Source organism: Mesocricetus auratus, unplaced genomic scaffold, assembly GCF_017639785.1.
Source record: "Mesocricetus auratus isolate SY011 unplaced genomic scaffold, BCM_Maur_2.0 Super-Scaffold_100006, whole genome shotgun sequence".
NCBI classification, from domain to species: domain Eukaryota; kingdom Metazoa; phylum Chordata; class Mammalia; order Rodentia; family Cricetidae; genus Mesocricetus; species Mesocricetus auratus.
Window position 1 is genome coordinate 36,533,441 of NW_024429190.1, and position 25,410 is coordinate 36,558,850.

The following is a 25,410-nucleotide window of genomic DNA, read 5'->3' on the forward strand; positions in this document are numbered from 1 at the left end:
AATTTTTTACTAATAACTGTGAGATGGAAGGAAATGGCCATAATCAATTATGTTAGCAACTGATTTATTTTAACTTATTATAACATTTGTTTTAAGATACTTAAAAACTTTTCAGACAAATGAGGTAATATTAACATTGAATATAAAAATAGAGATAAAAACAAATACATGCTAAGTGGTATATGAAATACTTGCCTACATGATGACATAATTGATCAACAATATGAAGTTACTTTAAAGAAAATTAGACACAAATTTTGTATATATTTTGGCTTTGTATTTAATCTTGTAGTGATTCAAATAAAATGTAAATTGAACAGAACTGAAAAGGGACCAGAGAAGTATTTATTAGTTAAGAGAGCTCATTTCCCTTTGGGCTGATCTGAGTTTGGTTCCCTGCTCCTATATAAGAGACTCACAAGCACTTGTACCTCCAGTTCCATGGCATCTGATTCCCTCCCCTACCATTTGTGGATGGGATAAACAAAATACAGTCTCACACATGTTAACATAAGTACAGATAATTTTTTAAAAAAGAAAGCATTAATATCTAAAATGAAAGTGTGATAACAATGAAGTCTTCATTCATGATCCTTGGAGAATATTCTCTATTCAAAAATTTTAATTGTATTTTCCAATAACATACTTGAGTTTTATTAGTCATGAATGTTATTTGAAAAGATAATAACCTTTAGGCAGGCAGTGTGGGTACATGCCTTTAATCGTAGTACTTAGGAGCCAGAGGCAGGTGAACCTCTGTGAGTTCAAGGCCAACCTGGTCCACAGAGCAAGTTCTTGGACAGGCTCTAAAGCTACAGAGAAACCTTATATTGAAATAAAATACATAAACAAATGAGAATAAGATTTGACATTTTATTTGAATTTATTAAAGATCAGTACATGAAGACAAAATACTCCATCTGTATAGGTACCGTATTTTCTTTATGCATTCTTTGATTGAGGGGCATCTAGGTTGTTTCCATTTTCTGGCTATTAAAAGTAATGGTGCTGTGCTAGGACTGAGCATTCTTTTGGTATATACACAAGAGTGATATAGCTGGTTCTTGAAGTGGATTGATTCCCAATTTTCTGAGAGTCCACCATACTGATTTCCGAAGTGACTGTACAATTTTGCACCCCCGACAGTGAGAGAGTATTCCCCTAACTCCACATTCTCTCCAACATATGTTGTCATTAGTGTATTTTTGCCTCAGCAATTCTGACAGGTGTAAGATTGTGTCTTAGAATCATTTTGATTTGCATTTCCTGATAGCTAAGGATGTTGAACAATTCTTTAAATATTTTTGTGATGACAAAGAAAATCACTAGTAATTAATTCATAATAATCACTGAATATACAGTTATTTTAAAAGTTGATTGATTTTTATGTGCGACTATGTAAGCAGAAAACTTAAAAATCTTGAAAAATTAACAGGAATTTTTCCAGCTGCAATATAGAATATAGGATATAGTTTTTCGAATATCTCCCAAATACCCATATGTAGAAACTTGCCCACAAAATAAGGCTATCAGAAGTTGTTTGAACCTAGGTAAAATGGTGTGGTGGGAAGCTGTTAGGTAATGGGTATATGACCTTCAATGATAATGAGACCTTATCCCTTTCCTTTCCTCTCTTGATGTCATGATGGTGATGTGACTATTCTTGCAAAGCAACTATTCCTGCTAGTTTGTCTTCACAAACCATAACACAAGGCAACACAGAAACTGATCCTAAACTGGAACCCTTAAATCTAAGAGCCAAATAAAGTTTTCTCTTCATAAATTGATTCTCTAGGATAATTGTCTATAGTGACAGAAAACTGTCTTAAATGCCTTTAATCTGTTGCTGAGAAAACAAAAATAACTAAAAGGAAGTTAACGCTTGATAAATCCCATTTTCTAATTGTAGGCTTCAATGGACGCTGTAACGATACGTGACATGCAATTACTGAAAGTAAAGCTAAGTATTTAATGTAGAAATTACTCACAAGATACCAAACCCAGAAGAGCCAAGCAGTTTTCAGCGGCCAAACCGGAAGCCGAACTCCAGGAAAAAAGAGACCGAGACTTCCTGTGTGCTGTCTTTTATACCTTCCCCCATAACGCCCCCTAGCCATGCCCAAAAGTGGGCCTGGCTAGTGATGTAGTTCTGCCTACGTATGTATACGTCTTTACATCCAGCCGTATACGTCTTTAGTCCTGCCTAAAGTGGGTGTGGTTAGCGGTGTGGTAAACCGCCCTTTTATTACCTCATCTGTATGCACCTCTAATAAGTCACATGTTTAATGGCGGCATCAGACTTCCTCCTACAATTCGCCTTTTAGTCTAAAAAGGACAACTAACTTGTGTCCATGAACAAAATGTATCAAACATCAATTCTATCTACCTAAACTTATCTGAAAGAAATACCCAAATATGAACATCTCCTTCCAATCCCAACTCTAAAATAATTGAAAACTAACACTAACAGGTGTAAACTATCTTATAATATCAATAGTAGGGAGAGGGGGCATGGAATTCTCAAAACTACTTCCTGCTGAGATGGGACGATGATAATCTCATGGGGACCTGTGAAAAGAAAATGTTAGTATAACAAAATCTCAGTAGATCAGACAGTCTCAGTATGGCAGGAGATGCTTGATTGAAGTTCCTGACTGGGGTTCTAGTGTTGATTGAAGCTCTTATCTTGAAGCTCTGGTCAGATTGTAGAAGATGTGCTGTTTCAGTCTCTTGGTCCGGAGTTGTGTAGAGTGATGTAGTTTCAAGCCAGTTTCAGGGTAGTGCTTGTCAGGTGGAGTCAATGATGTGGGGCAGTTCAGATGCCTCCAGTCGAATCAGGTGAAGTCAAGGAAGTGGATCCTCATTCTCTTTCGGAAGCAGTTGAAGATTGCTGTCAGGAAATCCTTTGTTCTTTGGAAAACTCAAACATTAATGTTAACAAAGAAATATTTTAACTTTCATATGTATGCAAACAGAAGAGGTGACAATAGGGAAGATGAAAAACCTGGAGGAAATTAGACTGTTCAGAAAAAGAAATCCACAGATAACAGTCCCTCATTTTATTTCTTCTGTCTTATATCAATGGCTCTTTGATATAATACAGAAATTCTGAATCGTATTTAAATAATATGCTTGAGTTTAGAGTAGGAGAGCTAATCCAACTCCAAAGCCAGCTTCAGTTAAAGGAATGGGTACTGAGGTATGTGAAGAAATAAAGATAAAAGGCTACTATGAAAAAACAATATAGAGAGATTTAGACCTTGATCCCACACAGTGAGTTACTGTTTGTTTGATGGTCCTCAGGGTAGCTATTCATTCTTCTTCAGGAATCCATATGTCCAGTATTCTTTGCTGAGTTTACCTGTGAATACAAAAAACAAAACACTTCTCTTTCCTTTTAGGAGGTCACTTTACCCATGGTGGAATATGAATTTGTAGATGGGCTGTTATCTTCCTCCTCCTGAGATGTTTTCTGTTCTGATCGAATTTTAATTAATTTTGATGGAACCCAAACTTTTTCTTCTCCTGTGGAAACAAAAGCATAACCCCTTCCCCAACGTAACACATATCCTGGTTTCCAGACTGAGGTCATAACATCCTTAAAATACACCGGTTGGTTCAGTTCAGAAGTCTTCTCTGTAGTCCAGTGTCTTTCTGCTGCAGTTTGTCCTTTTTCATCAGCATTAAGAAAATTCAGCGTTAATAAAGCATTGTGTAACCTGTGTTTAGGTGTCTTTGTTTTCCCTGGCTGTTTATGAAGCATCTCTTTTAAGGTTCAGTTAGATCTTTCAATTATTGCTTGTCCTGTGGGATTGTAAGGTATACCAGTTACATGTTTTATATTATAATATTTGAAGAATTGCTCCAATTTACTGGAGACATATGCTGGAGCATTGTCAGTTTTGATTGTTTTAGGTATGCCCATAACAGCCATCACCTCTAAGAGGTGTGTAATAACAGAGTCAGCTTTTTCAGAGCTGAGGGCAGTAGCCCATTGGAAGCCTGAGAACCTGTCTATAGTATGGTGTACATATTTCAAACTGCCAAATTCTGGGAAGTGAAATACATCCATTTGCAAAAGTTCATTTCTGTGAATACCTTTAGGATTACAACCTGCTGGTAATGGAGTTTGATTTTACAATGAGCAACTGGGACAATTTCTTACTATTTCTTTGGCTTGTTGCCAGGTGATAGAAAAATCCTTCTTTAAACCTTTGCTGTTAACATTGTGTTTCTTATGAAATTCTGAAGCTTCCAACACATTACCTACTAACAAACGATCAATTTCATCATTGCCTTGTGCCAGAGGACCTGGCAGACCTGTATGGGATCTGATGTGTGTTGTATATATAGGATGAGTCCTGTTTCTGATGATTTCCTGCAATTGTAAAAACAATGAGGTTAATTCTGTATTATCAGGAACAAATTCTGCAGTCTCAATGTGCAAGACAACTCTTTCTGCATACTGAAAATCCGTGACTATATTGAGAGGCTCTGTAAAGTCTTTAAGTACCATGAGGATGGCATATAACTCTGCCTTTTGTATGGAGTTGTAAGGGCTTTGAACTACTTTACTTATATTTCCTGATTTATACCCTGCCTTACCTGATTTGTTTGCATCTGTGTAGAAGGTAAGAACTCCAGAAATAGGCATTTGCCTCACGATACGTGGAAGAATCCAAATTGTTTTCTTTATGAATTTGATTATTTCTGTTTTGGGATAGTTATTACTAATACTTCCCAAAAAGTCACTGCAAGCTATTTGCCAATACTCATTATCCTTCCATAAGGAGGAAATTTCCTCATTCGTTAAAGGTACAATAATTTCAGCTGGTTCTTTCCCAGTCAGTTGACGAAGCCTTAATTTACCTTTTAATATCAAATCAGAGATCTTTTCTATATATGTTTTCAATTTTTTATTCTGTTTATGTGGCAGAAATACCCATTCTAGAATGATGTCTTCCCTCTGCATTAATATTCCTGAGGGGTATTCTCTAGATGGTAAAATAACCAGAATACAGTCCAGATTTGGATCCACACGGTCCACATGTGCTTCTAATATCCTCTTTTCTACCCATTCTAATTCTTTTTCAGCCTCAGCTGATAGTACTCGTGGGCTGTTTAGGTCTTTATCTCCTTTTAAAGCCATTTTCAGGTGTTTTAAATCATGCCCTTCTACACCAATAATCATCTGTAATTGAGAGATTTCTCCTAATAGTTTTTGAAGATCATTAAGAGCCCGGTAACGATCTCTTCTGATATGTACTTTCTGTGGTCTAATTTTCTGAGCATCTATTTTATAACCTAAATAGTTAATAGAATCTCCTCTTTGTATTTTTTTCTGGGGCAATTTGTAATCCCCAGCGAGGCAAAATTTCCTTTACTGCTTCAAACATCTTTTCCAAAATATCCTTATTTCAATCAGACAATAATATGTCATCCATATAATGATATATTAACGAATGTGGAAATTTTTTACGAATTATTTCTAGAGGTTTATTCACAAAATATTGACACAAAGTTGGACTGTTTAACATACCTTGAGGTAGTACCTTCCACTGGAATCTCTGTACCGGAAGGGAATTATTATAGGTAGGTACCATGAAGGCAAACTTTTCTCTGTCGTTTTCTTGTAACGGTATGGTGAAGAAACAATCTTTTAAGTCTATAACTATAATTGGCCAATCCTTAGGAATTAGAGAAGGTAACAGCATCCCAGGTTGTAGAGACCCCATAGGCTGAATTACCTTGTTGATGGCTCTAAGATCAGTAACCATTCTCCACTTACCAGACTTCTTCTTGACAACAAAAACAGGTGAATTCCATGCACTAGTTGATTCCTCAATATGTCCAGCATCTAGCTGTTCCTGAACTAACTTCTCCAAAGCCTCTAACTTCTCAGATGTCATAGGCCATTGACCCACCCAGACGGGTTCATCTGTCAGCCATTTTAATGGTAGAGCTTTTGGTTGCTCTGTAGGTTTGGCACTAGCATCTTGCTTCTGTACAGCCTGTACATTTTTCATCTGTTTTCTGTACTGCCTTACTATATTCTTTCTACCACTAAGGGCTTGTCTATGATTCCTAGCTGATACAGGAGGAATGTTAATCTGCGTATTCCATTGTTGGAGTAGATCACGACCCCAGAGGTTTATAGCAATATCTGCAACATATGGCTTTAACCCTCCTCTCTGTCCTTCTGGCCCAATAAAGTCAATCCACCTAACACTCTGTTTAACTTCAGATAGGGTTCCAATCCCTAAGAATTGAACATTAACCTCTTTTAAAGCCCAGTTGGGTGGCCAGGACTGCTGATTAATGATAGTGACATCACTTCCGGTGTCCAGTAATCCGTAAATCACCCTATTACTTACCTTAACTGGTAGCTTGGGTCTATGATATTGTATAGAAGTTTGCTAAAATATATGTTTTGTATCTCCTCCTGATGTAATTGATTCATCCTCTGGAGCTAATGTATTATCCAGTGCCATATTATTTACAATGGGCAGTGGATCTTCTAATTGTCCTGGGAGAGGCTGTCCTCCACTGTCACTGGGAATGACTGGATAATCTTCTTTTTTGGGGCTCCATTGAGCCCCTGAACCCTGTTTCCCTGCTTTAAAGATCTACCTTGTCTGTCTATTGTGGAAAAGCATTCATCAGTCCAATGGCGCCCCTTCCCACACCTCCTGCATAGACCAGGAGGCTTAGGCCTTCTGTTTGATGCATTCCTGGCAAAAGCATTATTTCTAGGAATGCGTTGTGTACAGTTCCTACTAAGATGTCCTATTCTACCACAGTTAAAGCATGTTGCATCTTTATGCCTATTAAAATTCTTTGAGATTGCCTTCCCTACCCAGGCCTCTATATCATCACATGTAGGGTATTTGGCATCCTGGTGTCTCCTCAAGCCTGAGAAATAGCTTCACCTATCCAAGCTCCTGTATCCTGACTTTTACATTCCAGGTTCGCTGTATGTAGGACCCATTCCTCCAATGGCGCTGATCTTATTTTTAATGGCCAAATTACCTGTCTGCATTGAGGATTCGCGTTCTCATACGCCAAAGATTCTATAAGGAGACGCCTGGATTCTGGATTCCCTACCTGTACTTCTACTGCTCTGGATAATCTCTCTAAAAATTCCGTGAACCTTTCCCTTGGGCCCTGTAATACCTTGGTGTAGGGTTGCATTATCTCTCCTGTTTCACAAACCTTATCCAAGGCATTTAAAGCAGCTGTACGGCACAAAGACAACATGTGCTCGTCATATGCAGATTGAACCTGCGTGTCAGCATAAGGACCCTCCCCAAGAATCTTGTCTTGGGGTACTTCATGACTGTTCTGTAATTCCTGAATCTCTATAGATTTTGCTTCTTGCCTCCATAAAGCTCTCCATTGAATTTGACAAGAATTTTCTAGCACTGCGGAGGCTAATTGAGCCCAGTCTTTGGGGGTTACTTTATTTACAGTAGCCCATGAGATTAGGAGCTCTCTGACAAAGGGAGAATGAAGACCATACAAGACAATGGCCTCCTTAATATTCTTTAGCTCCTTCATCTGTATAGGTTCCCAGTGATAAGCAATGGGACCATTTGATTGTTTTTTCGTTGCTGGTTTTTCTGTTACAGATACTGGAAAAACCACAGGGGAACGCATAGCAACCTTAGGGAGATCATTCCGGCATCTGAGAAGCTTTGGGAAACTCCTGTCCTGACCTGTTTCCTGTATTTCTGATTCTGAAGTATCAGATTGAGCATCCTCTAAATCCTGCAATCTATTCATCATTGTTTCTCTGAGCTCTTGAAGTCCTTGGGACAAATAATTTTCTAAGGACGTCATGGAATCTTTCATTGTTTTACATTCATCATTTACATGTGATTCCAAATTTCTAATCTTCTCATCCTTTGAAAGTACCTCAATAGCATGTAAACTGCCTTCCACAAATGATATTCCATCAGTTAGTTTATCATTGCTCTCCGACATGGAACAATTCTTTTCTGTTAGCATTTCAATTTTATGTTCCAGTCTTTGTAATTTGCTAGTGAAATCATCAAACATGGAACCGTGTTTTTCGTTAAATGTTTCAACATTATGTTCCAATTTTTCAATTCTATTTGTGGAACACATTTTTCCTGAAAGTAATTCAATTTTGTGTTCCGGCTCTTTAAACCTGTTCGTCAGACCTACATTATCATTTTTAATATCCTGAATATTTTCAACCAACCCTTTCTTACTCACCTGCAATGAATTTTGCATTTCCTGAATCCTTAGTATTAAGATTTCAAAACTATCCTGCGATGACTGTATGACCTGTATAAGTTTATTCCTATTTTTGAGCCATTTCATTAACAAAATTATATTGATTATGAAGCTAATAATCACCATCATGGGTAGGAAGTACCTTTCAGGTAGGTCCTCAACCCTTTCTAAAATCCCATCCATACAAAAAACAAGAAAATTCTTAACATCCTGCATCATAATGTTAGCTGTTGACATTGTATAAAGCAGTTATGTTTGTTACCAGTGGAGTAATTCAGGCCGAAATCAACAGGCTGCCAGTGAAAGAGCACATGGCCGGAGTCAGCAGGCCGCCAGTAAAACAGCACGTGGCACTGAGAGAAATTTTGGAATACCGCCTAACCTTACTGGCAGGTAGAAGGTGCTGGTTCCTGGCGGCAGGAATCGTGCCTTGCCGAGCGAAGTGGTGAGGAACTTAGCGAAAGGAGAGTCCACGTGTGCCTGGTCGGGCCGAGAGAAGCCACTTTTCTGGGCGCCTGGATCCAGATTCCAATCCCACTCCCGACACCAAATTGTAGGCCTCAATGGATGCTGTAACGATACGCGACACACAATTACTGAAAGTAAAGCTAAGTATTTAATGTAGAAATTACTCACAAGATACCAAACCCAGAGGAGCCAAGCAGTTTTCAGCGGCCGAACTGGAAGCCGAACTCCAGGAAAAAAGAGACCGAGACTTCCTGTGTGCTGTCTTTTATACCTTCCCCCCGTAACGCCCCCTAGCCATGCCCAAAAGTGGGCCTGGCTAGTGACGTAGTTCCGCCTACGTACCTATACGTCTTTACGTCCAGCCGTATACGTCTTTAGTCCTGCCTAAAGTGGGTGTGGTTAGCGGTGTGGTAAACCGCCCTTTTTATTACCTCATCTGTATGCTCCTCTAATAAGTCACATGTTTAATGGCAGCATCAGACTTCCTCCTACATCTAATTGATAATGCCTTCAAGTAAAGTAGCTTGATTTTCACTGGCTTTATTTTGTGATCAACCAAAGCAAACTATATTAACCTTAGAGTAGAAATAGGGCTGGAGAGATGACTTGAGTATTAAAGGGTAGGCTTACTACCAAAATGGTTAGAGTAAAATTGGATGGATCAATGCAGTACAAGAACAAAAATACTAAAATAAAAAATTATTTATTAGTGTAAGTGGGTTTCCTTCTTTAGACCTACTTTTCTAGGGTTCTTCATATTTCTTCCAAGATGTAATTTTATATTGTTACCAATAACAACAAAAGAATGTAATATTTTCCAATGAAACTGGTGGAACTTTTGCATAAAGTAGACAAAAGTACTGCTGAAAAGTAAAATTTATCTTTATTGTTGAAGGGAAGGACATATGTAATTTGTGTAACTGCTGAAAAACTCAGAGACATTTCCCAACAAATTGAAATGTGAGACTGATATATGATACAGTTATGCAATGTCTAATGTGCCTTCCTTATCCCTCATAAATGCCCAGCACTTACCAAGAAGGCAAAAATAGCCATTTATTTTACATGATTAACCAACATAGACCCTATAATCTCTAGGACTAAACCAGACTACTAAGCCAAAATACGGAAAGATTTCAAATTTGGGGTGTACATGATCAAGATGAGCTGCTCTTCACTACAAAGGTGGCTTGAACTCTACCAGTCATTGCTGCAAGTCTGTTTTTTCATGTATAAAATAAAGTTGACTAGAACAACCCCTTGACTTATTGGACCAGTGATTAACCTCCAATTTATTTGGTATATTTTTAAATGTCTACAATAATACATATTGAATATATTTAAAAACATAAAACATATTCACTTCATACTGTCCAACATTTTCTTATTAAATTCAATTACTTGCTGATTTCTTCCTCTGTTCATACATAAATTTTTAACCTCACAATTTCTATTGAGTTATTAATTTGTCAAATATAAAAGCAAAACATTTCTCAGTTTTGTGAGGAAAACCATAAATAAAATGACTAAATTATTTCTTCCCATAAATCTTTAACTCTTCTGAAGAAATAACAATAACAAATAAATATATGTACTTATGTTGGTTTATATTACAAATAATATATTATTTTTATAATGGTATTTTACTGAGCTATACAATTACTGTAAAATGGTAGCCATTTCCTGGGCACCACACACAGTCCTGAGGGTAATATGATTAAATTGTCACAATAAACCTAGCACAAGTTATTTCGGTTTTCTTCATTTTTATCATCAAGCAAAGTCAGGAATAGAATGTAAAGGCAAAACTGTTCACAGTGCATTTCTTGTAATGACCTAAACCCAAGGAATAAGGTGTAAAACCTCTGCTTTCTACCACTGTGTTATGATGGTATAAAAGTGGAAAGAGTTTGGGAAATAAATGAGGAACATAAATATTGATAAGAAAAAATAAAATGCCACTATATCAGACAGGACAATTTCCTACAGGAGTTCAAAGATAGCTACCTAATGAGTAGTGACAGAAAATCATAGAGCTATATAGGAAGCAAGATGAAGGGAACTACAGTGGGAAAGCCCAGATGTTTGGAATATTCCTTCTGCCTTCCAGAAACACAGGTATCAAAATGACCACTTAGAAGCCAGAGAGAGAAGGTGGAAGACTGAAAAGATTTGTGAGTACCAGCACGTAGCACATTTTCAATCTGGATATTTTATTTATGATGAATAACTCCAAAAACTACTTTAAGCCAAGAACTGACATATTTGTTTAAAAAGACTGTGGGTGTCATTCTTCAAAATACATTAACAATATCCAAGGTCCATAAAAGGATAAAGATTTAAGAGAAGTGGCTTAGAGTTTATTCCATAAGATATGGTTCAACATAATATTTGTGTTAATACTGCCAAATAACACTGGTTGGCCTAAAGAAAAAAATACATCAATCTGATTTCCATATTTGACCTTGGCACATACAAACAGAGGGAAATGTAGAGAGAAGGGGAGTAGTTTACGGGTATGGGCAGTGTTCTACTTTGGGCTGTATAATAGTAATATCTTCATTATCCAAATATCTCTAGTATATCACATCCCTAAACTCTTTGGAACCATCTATTCTAGCAAAAGAATTGAAGCAAATTGAAAAGAGTTTTCAAAATTTGGTTACTTAAATGAAAGAAACACTTAACTTTAAAAGTTCCATTGAGTTTAGTTATTGATAAGCATACAGGTATGTTTCAAATAATTTGGTTTATGGACCTAATTTTTCAATAATTATCTGGAATTCTCTGATTTGTCCTATTAGCCTACAATTTTAAGTATATCTACATTGAAACTTGTTATGCTCTTGTCCCATCTGTTTATTCCTACTGCTTCAATATGTAGGAGTGGATGGCATGACATTTAAGGTATTTTCCTTCAGGTTTACATTTTGTCACTGTTTCATTTATGTACAATAAAGTGAAAACTACTACTACAAAAGAGCATACTTATGACACATGAGTTGCAAAATTGTAGTTGTTGATTTACCTTTCTCATTATGATGATCAAATAGCTGACAAGAAAGGACTTAAAAGAGGAAGCACAGTTTATTGTGCCTAATAATTTGAGTACAGTGGCAGTTAGGATGTGGAGGCAATGGCAAAATGTATCTGGTTTCTTTGTCTCCACAGGCATTAAACAGGGAAGTGAATGGTGGTATTCAACTCACTTCTTTTTATACAGTATATGATCTCAATCCACGGAAGGGTACCAAGCACTTCAGGGGGGTGTCTTTCTATCTTAGTTAACACACTGTAAAACTCCCTCATAGACACTTCTAGAAATTTGTCTCCATCGTGATTACATATCCTGTTAAGCTAGAACTCAATAGGTACCATCAGGGTTGTTTTCTTTACTTTTTGTAGATAAAGACATTTACTGTATCTAAAACTAAAAGTCAGCAATCAACATGTTTATTTTGTACCTTATGAATACAAATGTTGAATATGTCAAAATTAAATATATGGTATGTTCTTCACTACTCATAATATTGGTTATTCTTCATTGCTCTTAATGATGAAACTATTGCTATCCCTCCATCTCTTCTTTTTAGTTAACTCGATGAGAGGGCACTCCAGCTCAAACACAGCAGCTGAGCATCTGAACAGAAGACAAACACCTAATGTGTACAGTCTGAGTGAAAAAAAACTTAAATGGTATCTCAGAATAAACGTGAAATGTGTTCTGTGACTATACATGACTGACAAGTTCTACAACCATTAATTTCCTGCTCTTTTGTGTAATTTTGAAAAATTGTATGTTGTTTTTCTTTCCTACATCCTTTTTCTGTTGCTGTAAAGAAAAATAAATGGCTTCACTGTTTCCTTAGAAATAAAGCAGAGTTCATCCCATCTCACACAGCCTCATAAGAGATAATTTTTGTACTCTTTCCTGTAGTTAAAAAGCATGCATATTAAGAGTCTGATTGACCCACAGAGACAGCTAACCTGAACAAATGAGAGCTCTTGAACCCCAGAATGATGGCTGAGAGGCCAGCATGTGTCTGATCCAGACCCCATGAATGTGGGTGTCAGTGAGGAGGCCTAAGAAATCTATGGAGTCTTAGGTAGTAGCTCAGTATTTATCTCTAGCTTACAAATGGACTTTGGGTGTTCATCCCACATTGAGGGATGCTGTCTCAGCCTGGCCACATGGAGGAGGGCATAAGCCCTGCCATGGATGAAATAACAGACTCTGGAGACCCCCCATGAAAGGCCTTACCCTCCCTGGGGAACAGAGCTGGGATTGGGTGGGGAGCTGGGGGAATTGGTCTTGGAGGCACAGTGGGGAAGGAGGGGAGGGAGACAGAGCTGGGATTGGCATGTAAAGCAAACTTGTTTCTAATTTAAGTTAAAAAAAAAGAAAAACAGAGTCTGGTTGAATTGCTACTGAACCTATGAACTCTTACATGGTAACCAAATCATGCTGAATATTTTCTACTTGTTCCCATTTCCCATTTATTCATCATTCTTTCCTATTTCACTCTACTTTAACTCTGATCTGGTGGTATTTTACATATGATCTAGGAAATAAAGTATGTCTGAAGATCAGAGTGGCCACCTAGCCACACTAGTTAGCCATAGAGGCCAGACAGTGGTAATATACAGCTTTAATCCTAATCCTAGCACTCAGGAGACAAAGTGAGACAGGTCTCTGTTTGTTTAAGGCCATACTGAGTTACATGGCATTAATCTGGTCATAAAGAGAAACTGAACTCACACAAAAGTGATCCCAGCAATAAGGAGTTAGAGAAGAGATACACCTGGACATAGAGAGAAATATAAGATGGGAGGGGCCTGGAGCTCAATAGAGTCTGAGGTTTCATAGAGAGAGATACAGTCTGAAGAGCAGTGCAGTCTGAGGAAGAGTGCAGTCTAAGCAGCCCAAGGATCCAGTCTGAGGACAGGATAGCCTCTTTGATCTGAGCATTGTTAGAGGTAAGAACTCTCTAGGGGCTGGCCACTTTGCTTCTCTGATCTTCAGCATTAACCCCAGTATCTGAATTTGGGTTTTTATTGTTAATAACAGTTTGAATGTATGCTGTACTCTGCTTTGAATCCCATGAGTATACTTTTACCAAATGGTAAAGAACAAAAGTTCTTTAACTGTCCTTGCTGCTATCACCGCCACTACTTAATTTTTAACTCCATCTATACCAGTGACAACTGTGTCACATTATGCAGTGTTCAAAACTCAAGGTATGTGGCACAAACTAAAGCTGTGTCTTCATCCTAACTTATATGTAACATTTAGAAAGATTTGAGGTGAATATTTAGTGAAACATGTTGAAGCTATCAACAAAGCATAAATATCATAAAATGACATGGAATGAAAGGAAGTAAATAATGTGAATGAGTTGAGAACTTAAATCAGTAGGTAAAGTATATGGTGTAAAAATCTCAGTATGTGCTGGGTGGTGGTGGCACATGCCTTTAATCCCAGCACTCAGGAGGCAGAGGCAGGCAGATCTCTGTGAGTTCGAGGCCAGGTTGGACCGATAGCCTCCAAAACAATACAGAGAAACCCTGTCTCGTAAAAAACAAACAAAAAAAAAAAACCTCAGGATGTGAGGATTCTGACTTCAGAGCCCCTGTATTCATGCAAAAGCTGAGTTTGTGATAGTAATATATTGCAATGCCAATGCCTGGGGACACATGAGGTGATTTGCCAGCTATGAATGTAAAATGGTAGATCTCAATTCACTGGTAAAAAACCCTATACCAGTAAGTGAAAATATGATTTCCCTGGAAGAGCCTATTTTCAACCCTTTCTCAATAAAATGAAATGCAGTATAATGGAGGGAGATATCAATGTTGACCTCTCGTCTCATTCTGGACAAATGAACCTTCACACCACAAGTATATATGCACAAATGGGCCTACACACAAACACACACACATTCACACATACATACACACACACACACACACACACTTGTAGGAGCACACAAATAACCTTTGGAAATCATGCTCAGATCTTCTTAACTCATAAGCAATAGCCCTACATCACATGATTCATGTCTCCCTCCTCCCTGGCTTTTAATGTGATCTGGCATTCTATTTGTAAAATCTGTCTGCTCACTTTCTTGAAATTTTTTCACAAGACCTAGTGTACTTTAAGCTTTCTTGGTTCAGTAGTAACTGTTTTATATTATTGTTATTATTCTATCATATGATAAATCCTAACCAGTTTCTCCCCCCTCCATTCCTTCCAGAATCTCTCCCCCTGCATATACTGTTTCTCCAATTTCCTTCAAAAGAAGAGCAGGCATCCCATATTGACTGAACTAGGAAAAAGTAGATACAATAAGACTAGGAACGACTCCCCATATCAGCAAGGCTATCCAGTAGTAGGAAAAGTGTCCCAAGATTAACCAAAGGGACAGTGAAACCCCCATGACCACTGTTAGGATTCCCATATGGTATATATCATACCATATATACAGAGGACCTAGTACAGACCCATGCAGCCTCTTTTTTTTTTTTTTTTTTTTTTTTTTGGTTTTAAGAGACAGGGTCTCTCTGTATTGTTTTGGAGGCTGTCGGTCCAGCCCGGCCTCGAACTCACAGAGATCTGCCTGCCTCTGCCTCCCGAGTGCTGGGATTAAAGGCATGTGCAACCAACGCCCGGCCCATGCAGCCTCTTGATGGCCTCTTCATTCTCAGTCTCTTTGAGCCCCTATGAGCCCCTATGCCCTGCTTAATTGATTATGCGGGCATCTACTCCTTGTATCCTTGATCACTCTAGCTCTCACAATTCTTGCTCCCCCTCTTCCCATCGAGTTCTATAAGCTCCAAGGAAAAGAACAGATGGATAGCTCCAATTTGGGCTCATTCTTCGCCTAGTATTTGGCCGTGGGTCACTGCAGTTACTTGAATTATCTCCTGAAGAAAGCCTCTCTGGTGAAGATTGTGATAGGCACTGATCTATGAGTATAACTGAATATCATTAAGAATCATAATTTATAGTTTTTTCTATTTTTCCTACTTTTATTAATGAGATATAATCGTTTAGTCATGTTTTAGTCATGTAAAGAATTTCTTTTATAATATTCATAATAGTTTCATCTCTTTCCAATATAGAAATCATTACATCTGTGTCTCTTATCATACAGTATTTGGAATATACACTCTTGTTTTGGTCGCAATTCATTTAATTTCATATAGAGTACACATTTAAAAGAACACTATTCCTGGAATATGCACATATTCGGAAATACATGTATAAATAAGATAATATACATAATTAGATAGTTCTAGACTTAATAAATGTAGAATCCTAAAATGCTATTTTCTCGAAATTTCTCGAGTTTTATTAATATGCACTGATAATAATATCTTGTGAAAATTTGTGTTATTTATTTTTGGCAGCAAGAATGAACTGTGATCTGGGTAGCAGTCATTTTACAAAAAAATAAAGCTTCAGTGAAGCAAGTACATGAATAGAAGCATAATTAAATGACTAATAAACTGAGGAACGGAGCTAAATACTTTAATAGTCCTTGCATATCTAACAATAAATTTGTTATTTATAAGATAATGCAAATATACTCACATTAATTCACCATATACTCTTTAAAATATGAGAAATTGTTAAATGGAGTAATAAAAGTGAAAACCATTTTTATATTGAGTTACTACTCTACATGCATGCAAACTAGAATGTTGCTTACTGGGATGATATGTTTTCTTTGTTTTGAAATGTTCATTTTATTAACATTAAGCTCATCTAAAATGTTGCAGTTCATATTACTTTGAGAAAATACAAGAAATATATAATTATTTCTTTAATGTTTTCTAGTCCAGGACATAAAGAGGATATTCTGTGATTTATATACACTTTAAAATAACAATAAAATAAGCATAACGTAATTGATTCTTTATCATTTGTGAATAAGTGATAACTTGTAAATGTTATTATTTTAGTACTTGCCATCCCAATAAATAATGGTAGTTGTTCTCAAGCACAGACTATTTCCAGAAGAATATTTTTCCTCATGAAAAGTAGTGGTGAGGGGAATTTTGCAAAGATGATGTATGATATTAATTTTTATCCTGTTTATGGTATATCCATAGATCTGAAAAGAGGACTGAAACGTTCTTCATTATGAAATCATGGCATTTTGCCAAATTTGTTTATCATTAAAACTCCCTTAGCTAAAACCTGGCAAAACCTGGCATTGTTCCTTAAAATATGCAATTGGGCTTTTGAAATGGTTCAAGGGGTAAGCCCACAAAATTGAGTTCAATTCCATGAAACTACGGGGTGAATATAGGTCAGAAACGCTACCGACTAGTCCCATGCCATACACATGCATGCATCCTTACTCTGCACTTTAAGTAGTTACAAAATTCTCATGCAAAAACATATGTGAAAGTAGGAGGGGAAGGACCCTAATTAAGAAAGAGAATTTGGAGCTGGGATTGACATTTGAAGCATGCGTGTTTCTAATTTAATTTAAAAAGGCAAAAAATTAAAAAGAGTTAGAAATGATAAAAATGAGACTAGGAGTAAAAGTATGAAACTATAACAAAAAATTAAAATAAGTGCTTAATAATGAAAAATCCCAATTTTCATAAGTAGTCATCACTGGACAATTTTGTGAGTTTATAAGAGATATTATGTAGTATATAGACTGTGTCACATGCCTCTCCCTTCACAAGTTGAATTTTATGCCATGACTGTACAAATATTAATAAGCATTAACTGACAGACTTGTTTATTGTTGTGTTTTATATAAGGTCTTCAAATGTAGGCAGGTATTAATCTCAAAATTCTCCAACCTTTGCATTGCAAATACTGACATTAAAGATGTAACTAGTTTTCCTTAATAGCCAAAGATTTTCTTCTCTATGAATGTGTCATTTTATATTGAATAGTAGTTCTATTTAATCACTGCTTCTGAAATTTTAAGTTATTCTCACTCTTAATTATACTCTGTAATTCTTTAATAAACAAATTCAGAGTTAAAGTTTTGTGCACACTTTTTATTTCCTTATAATGTTTGCCTAGATGTGACTCCTAGTGGATTATTCTTTCTGCTATATGCTACTAGTTACTGCTATTATTGATAAATCTGTTCACACTATATCTGTATGTTTATTTCAAACCTTGGGTGAAAGGAGTTCCTGCAAATTGGGGATAAAGTGGCAATTCCTGATATAATAGTAGAAGCAAGAGCTGACAAAATGTCTCGGTAGGTAAAAGTGTTTAAAGTGAAGCCTGCTGACCTGAGTTAGATTCTTGGACCATTGTCATAGAAGAAAAGAATCTTCTCCTGAAGGTGTCCTCTGACCTATACACTTGCACATACCCACATACACATAAACACATTAATTCAAAGTAACAGAGAGAGTGAATGGGGAGGAGGGGGCAAGGGAGAGAGGGAGGAGGGAGTGAGAAATGAAGGAAGGGAGAGAGAGAATAAGAGACAGCTGGAGGAGAAATGTAATAAAATACTGAATAAATTGTATTATTTAATGAATCAAGCACAAGGCTCCATGACCCTCCTTAAGACTTACGAATATGTTCCTTGTATGCTGAGAAAACTTTCAGTAAGCTATTCAACCTCTCTGCATTCTGAAAATCACTAACATCCAGAGATTCACTTTGCTAATAGAATACTCCTGTCTCAGAGGTATACATTTCCTGGTGACCAGCTATAATTAGTAAAAATCCAGGCCCTAAATTTGAAGTAAACTGAGGTTATTTTGTGATTCATATCTTTCTTTACTTTCCTTCATGCTATTCATCCTCAGGTACTTTCTAAATGGTAATCTATATCTTGGAGCTGGAGCTGTACTTGTGAGCATAACTTGCAGCAAGACTCTGTCATGCAACCAGTAATATGCTGTGTTTTGTAACCATTATGTTGTTAACTCTTCTAAGTGTCATTATGAAATACTTGATACTTTGAATTTTCACTCTGAAAGTAACATAATTCTGTTTGAATGGCTTATCCTATCAAGTTCTATATTGAGGAAAGACTCACAGTTTGATGCCCAAACCAATATTTTATGATATACACTATACTTGGTTTCTTCTCTCAAGGCTCAGGCTGAGCAACACTGTGATCTCCTTACACCTGATTTTTGACAAAGAAGCTAAAACTGTACAGTGGAAAAAAGAAAGCATCTTCAACAAATGGTGCTGGCATAACTGGGTACTGGTATGCAGAAGACTGCAGATAGATCCATGTTTATCGCCTTGTACAAAACTTAAGTCCAAATGGATCAAAGATCTCAACATACATCCAGCCACACTGAAACTTTTAGAAGAGAAAGTGGGAGATACTCTTCAACGAGTTGGTACAGGAGACCACTTCCTAAACATAACACCAGTGGCACAGGCACTGAGATCGACAATTAACAAATGGGACCTTCTGAAACTAAAAAGCTTCTGTAAGGCAAAGGACAAAAAGGCAGGCCACAGAATGGGAAAAGATATTCACTAACCCTACATCTGACAGAGGGCTAATCTCCAAAATTTACAAAGAACTCAAGAAGCAAGTCTCCAAAACACCAAAGGATCCACTTGAAAGGTGGGGTACAGAGCTAAATAGAGAATTCTCAGTAGAGGAGGCTAAAATGGCCAAGAGACACTTAAGAAAGTGCTCAACATCCTTAGCCATCAGGGAAATGCAAATCAAAACAACTCTGAGATACCATCTTACTCCTGTCAGAATGGCTAGAATCAAAAACACCGAAGACAATTTATGCTGGAGAGGATGTGGACAGAGAGGAACACTCCTCCACTGCTGGTGGGAATGCCGACTCATACAGCCTCTTTGGAAATCAGTATGGAGATTCCTCAGGAAAATGGGAATTAATCTACCACTAGACCCAGCAATTCCACTCTTAGGCATTTATCCAAAGGAGGCAGGTTCATACAACATGGGCATCTGCTCCACTATGTTCATAGCATTATTGTTTGTAATAGCCCGAACCTGGAAGCAACCTAGATGCCCCTCAACTGAAGAGTGGATAGAGAAAATGTGGTACATTTACACAATGGAGTATTACTCAGCAGAAAAAAACAATGGAATCTTGAAATTCGCAGGGAAATGGATAGCACTGGAAGAAACCATCCTGAGTGAGGTAACCCAGTCGCAAAAAGACAAACATGGTATGTACTCACTCATATATGGATTCTAGATATGGATCAGGATAGTGCCAGTCTGCACTTCCACAGATAGAGAGTCTGGGAAACAGGAAAGAACCTAAAAGATATGCATATATGCATAGTACCCAAGAGAAGAGGATGGAGACAAGATCCTCTGATGGGGAACACGGCGAGGGGTGGGGGGGAGTGGGACCTGGGAAGAATAGAGGGGGTAAAGAGGAAGGGAGTTGGTCATGGGGGAACAGGAAGTTGAGGGGGTGGGGGTAGAATAGGGGGAAGAGGGAATCATAGGATCAAAGACAGATCAGGCACCAGAGTGACCTCGAGTGATCTAAAGGTATAACATCAATTGGCAAGCTAAGCAATAGTGGAGGGACCTCGAATGCCCATTCCTGATAATGAACTTGATGTCTATAACCATCTGGGAGCCTTCATCCTGTGACTGATGGAAGCAGAGGCAAACACACAACTAAGCACTGAACTGAACCCAAGGAACCCAGTGACAGAGAGAGAGGAGTGATGAGCAAATTGGCAAAGAATGGGCTGGCAAAACCAGCAGAGACAGCTGATCTGAACAGGGGAGTGCTCTTGGACCCCAGACCGACAGTGGGGAGGCCAGCATGGGACTGATCTGGACCCCCCCAAATGTGAGTGTCAGTGAGAAGGCCTGGGCAACCTAGTGTATTAGAACTGGGGAACTATGTTCATGATCCATCGACCTGTGGGCTGATTCATAGGATGTCCTTTATGTGGTCCTAATTTGATTTATAATTAATTTTCTTACTAGGATATGAATTCCATAAGAATAGTTAGTGAACTCATACATGATACTTGAGGGAACTCTAAGAGCCAAGTACACTTTTTTTTTTTTAGTGCTTTCTCTTCTTTTTTTTATTATTCTTTTTTTTTTAATTTAGATAAGAAACAAGGTTGCTTCACAAGTCAGTTCCAGGTCCCTCTCCCTTTCCCTCCCCTCCTCCCGTGCCCTCCCCCCAACCCCCCCCCCCCGTTATCCCCTCATTCCCCCAGGGAGGGTGAGGCCCTCCATGGGGTTGTCCATAGTCTGTCATTTCATATAGGGCAGGGCCTAGACCCTTCCCCAAGAGTTCAGGGTGAGAGTGCACCTCACATTGTTCTATGGGAGTCCAAAGTCCGTGTGTATACTTGGGATGTGTACTGATCTGCTGCCCAAGGCTCAATAGATTACCTAGGCCTCCTTACTGACACCCAGATTCAGGGGGTCTTGATCAGTCCCATGCTGGTTGGCATCAGCCTGGGATTCAAGAGTTAACCTTTGTCTGGTCAGCTGTTTCTGGGGGTTAAACCAGCCCAGTCTTAATCCCTTTGATCATCAGTCCTCCCTCTCTGATACTGGCTTTCTTGAGTTCAGCTCAGTACTTAACCAGCCACTAAATGTAGTTTCTGTTTCATAGACTGTCTGGCCATAGGATTGTAGGCTGGCACTCCCCAGATCTATGTCTAAAATCCATATATGAGAGAGTACATGCCATGTTTCTCTTTTTGTGACTGGGTTACCTCACTCAGGATGGTTTCTTCTAGTGTCATCCATTTGCCTGCGAATCTCATGATTCCATTATTTTTTTCTGCTGAATAGTACTCCATTGTGTAGATGTACCACATTTTCTCTATCCACTCTTCGGGTGAGGGACATCTAGGTTGCTTCCAAGTTCTGAGCCAAGTACACTTTAATAAGCGAATGTGTTCTGTTGTTGTCCTAAGACTTATTCAAGCTGGTTGGCCACAGTCTGGCCTACACAGACTTCCTTCTGATTAGGCCAGTCTGAAAAAGATTATTAAATAAACATTTGCTCTTTGCTGACAGCTCTGATGAAGAGTGCTATTTGATCACTGGAGAGATTTTATAGATAAAGAGCATTGTAATAGTCATATGCACTGTATGAATTATTTTTACTACCTTTCTTACATTTCTACTCACTAATGTACATTTTCTCCTAAATGTTAACACTATTCCATTTTTCAATTCATATATTTTGTGCAATTCTGGCTTATATCTTTTGCTTCATTCGTATAACAAAAGATTCGAACAGTGTGTAAAAGTACATATTAACTTGCAGAATATCAGATATCTAAAGAAGCATATTTTTCTGTAAAATATCTTGCACTCTCACTGCCCTTTAATTTTAGATCAATTAATGCAACAGATATTAAAAATAATGAAATCTACATTTTTTTACTTGCCACAAAATTTTGCTTTGATATACTTTGGGTTAGAACATTATTTTTTTCCATGGTATTTTGTGTATCTGCTGTAGCATGCTCTTCAGTGTCCTTGTCCTTTTGTATTTCACCCCAAATTATCTGTAACTGTTGCCTTCCTCATAACACTCAGCATATTTGTAATCATTAGTATAATATCAGACATTCATTTATCTTAGCGTTCCTCTAAGCACAGTGTCTAGATCTATCATTCTTGTAATATGTTTTCTATGCTTCCTAGCATAGTGGTTGCTCCTAATAATTATGTATTTAAAAAAGCTAAATAAGTACCTGAAATGTTAAAATATACTTTTGGTGCATGCTTTATGTTACTTCTAGGTAGTAAAACATTGCAGCTTGAAGTCTGAAATGTCCTCATATATTAATGTCTTATGTATGTATTCTCCAGCTAATGTCACTGCTTGTAGAAATTTTGGGAATGGGAGTAGCTGAAGTAAAATGTTCAACATGGGGAGAGCTTTGAGGTTGGAACCTGGTCTGTTATTTTAACTTTGTTTTTGTTTACTGGTCTTCGGGAATATGATCAGACTTCCTCTACTCCATCTTCCACAACTTGATGGACTAAAATCATAGGAACTGTGAACAAAATGAACGTGTTTCATGAAGGTTGTTTCTGTAAGGTATTTTCCCCTATCAATGTAAACACCACTGACAGATCTCACATGTATTGTCATAATGTAATAAACATAGAACATGTTCTCTAGATAAGAATTAAACAAGAATGAACAAAATAAAAGAAAGTTTACTGTCATAGAAAATGTAATACTCCTCAAAAAATGTATTCTTATAAAATACCATTATTCCTTGTATATTATCTGTTCTGTATATAATTAGTCTACACGTTTTAAAATATTTTACCTACTTGTTAATTTGATAAGTTAGCATGCATAATTATAGATTTTATAATGGCATATATGATATATAATGAAATATATATGTCATTACATTTTATTAGTCCTGATTCCTACTTCCCCTAGCCATCTTTCTCCTTCTTGATGTTCCTCTTACTCACTCCAAAACAGTCCTACATTCTGCCTCAAATATTATATATAATATATGAAAATAAGATCAGTATTATTATTTCTAGAAATAATCTCCAGGAATCCTAGAGTTGCAACATCCATATTAAGCCTCATTTGAAGTGTTATTAGTATGTAATCAATTAATATCTTTTCATAAAATATAAATCAACTGTAGATTAGTTTTAATTGTAAAAATAATATATAAATAATTTTTACATGCTGAGTTATTCATGAAAATGATAAGTGAAAAGTTCTATCTTCCAGTGCCAGGGGACTGCTACAGACCCTCCCCTCCCAGCAGAAGCCAAGCATCCCAGATACCTGGCTTTCTATTCCACCAATTTGACCAAAGGACCAGATAAGCCAGTCCCTGTATCCGGGCCTGTCTTCTAGTGCCTTGGTACTGCCTGGGGACTGATGAAGATCCTCCCATCCTGTCAGGAGCTATGCAACCCAGATACCTGGCCTTCTCTTCCACTAACAGGACCAGGGGTCCAGTGTCTGCAGACCGCCAGTGGGAGCCTACCCATCCCAGATTCCAGGTCTTCTTCTCCACCCACATGACCAGGACTAGGGACCAGGAGGAGGAGAACTACCAAAGTGTTGGACTTGCTTATACCCACCAAAAGAGAACACTGTTCCCCAAATCACCAGACCAGTAAGGTGCTCTTTCTGCACCCACTAGAAGAAGAGATGGGAAAGAGACAATGCAAAAACACACTCAGCAACAGAAAAACTACAATAATATCACCAGATTATAGAGACTCCACACCAGCAAGATTCCAACATTCCAATGCAAATAAAGCAGAAGAGAATCACCTTAAAAACAACCACATGCAAATGATAGAGGCACTAAAGGAGGACATAGGAGAATCCCTCAAGGAAATGGAAGAAAAAACAAACCAAAAACTGCAACAAATGCATCAAATGGACGACAAGACAAAGCAAATACTGCAAGAAACAATTCAAACAGTGCAAGGGTTAAAAACTGAAATACAGACAATAAAAAAAAAACAATCTGAAGGAAGGCTGGAAATAGAAAAGCTGGGGAAATGGTCAGTACTAGAGATGCAAGCATAACCAACAGAATACAACAAATCCCTAAGACAAAACATCCAGGAAATACAGGACACCATGAAAAGACCAAACCTAAGAATAATAGGTATAGAAGAAGGTGAAGAAAACCAACTCAAAGGGGGCAGAAAATCAACAAAATCAGAGAAGAAAATTTCCTAACCTAAAGAAAGACATGCAAATGAAGGTACCAGACACCTACAGAACACCAAATAGAGTGATCCAAAAATTAAGTCCCCTTGCCATATAATAATCAGAAACCCAAATATACAGAATAAAGAATGAATATTAAGAACAGTTAAGTAAAACGGCCAAGTAACATATGAAGGCAAACCTTGTAAAAAGAGTTTGGCAAAGACCCTTCTGTTTCTATTGAATGGAATAGTTTGAGCAGAATTGGTATAAGCTGTTCTTTGAATTTGTGGTACAATTCTGCACTGGGTTTTTTTTTTGTTTTTTGTTTTTTGTTTTTTTGGTTGGGAGGCTGTTGATGACTGCTTCTATGCTTAAGGATAAGCATTATAGGTCTATTGAGAGAGAATCATTTTAAAAGAGAAACAGATCTCACACCTTTGATAGTAGCACTTGGGATGACATGTCTTTAATCACAGAAAGGAGTATAAGACAGGAGCTCAATTCACTGCCAAGCAGACTGAGGTGTGGTTGAGAGCACTTCATCTGCAGTCACACTGAGGACAGGATCCCCCATCTTGGTCTTAGCCTTGGTAGAGGTGAGAACTTTCTGGTGACTTGACTGCTTTGCTTTTCTGGTCTTCAACTTGAATACCAATATCTGGCTCTAGGTATTTAATATTTGTGCAAAAGGAAGGTGAGGTGATGAAGGGAAAATGGAGAGACATAGATAAAATTAAAGGCCATTTAAAGTGTTAATGGAAACCTGAAATGCATACATACCACTATGTATGTATTTTAGAAAAAAAGTGGGCACAAACCCCCATATATAACCTAAAAGCTATCTCCAATTGATAAATACATGCAAATTAAAATTAAAATTATCCAAAGGAATCTCACCAGGGAAACAAACTACTCTTCATACTAGGTTTCATGTGCAGCAGTAGATGGCCAACAGAAAACAAACCCAGTAGCTTCTTTGGAAGTTCCTGGTCTCGTAATATCATGTCGGGCCAGGGCTTTTCCTTTTCTTAT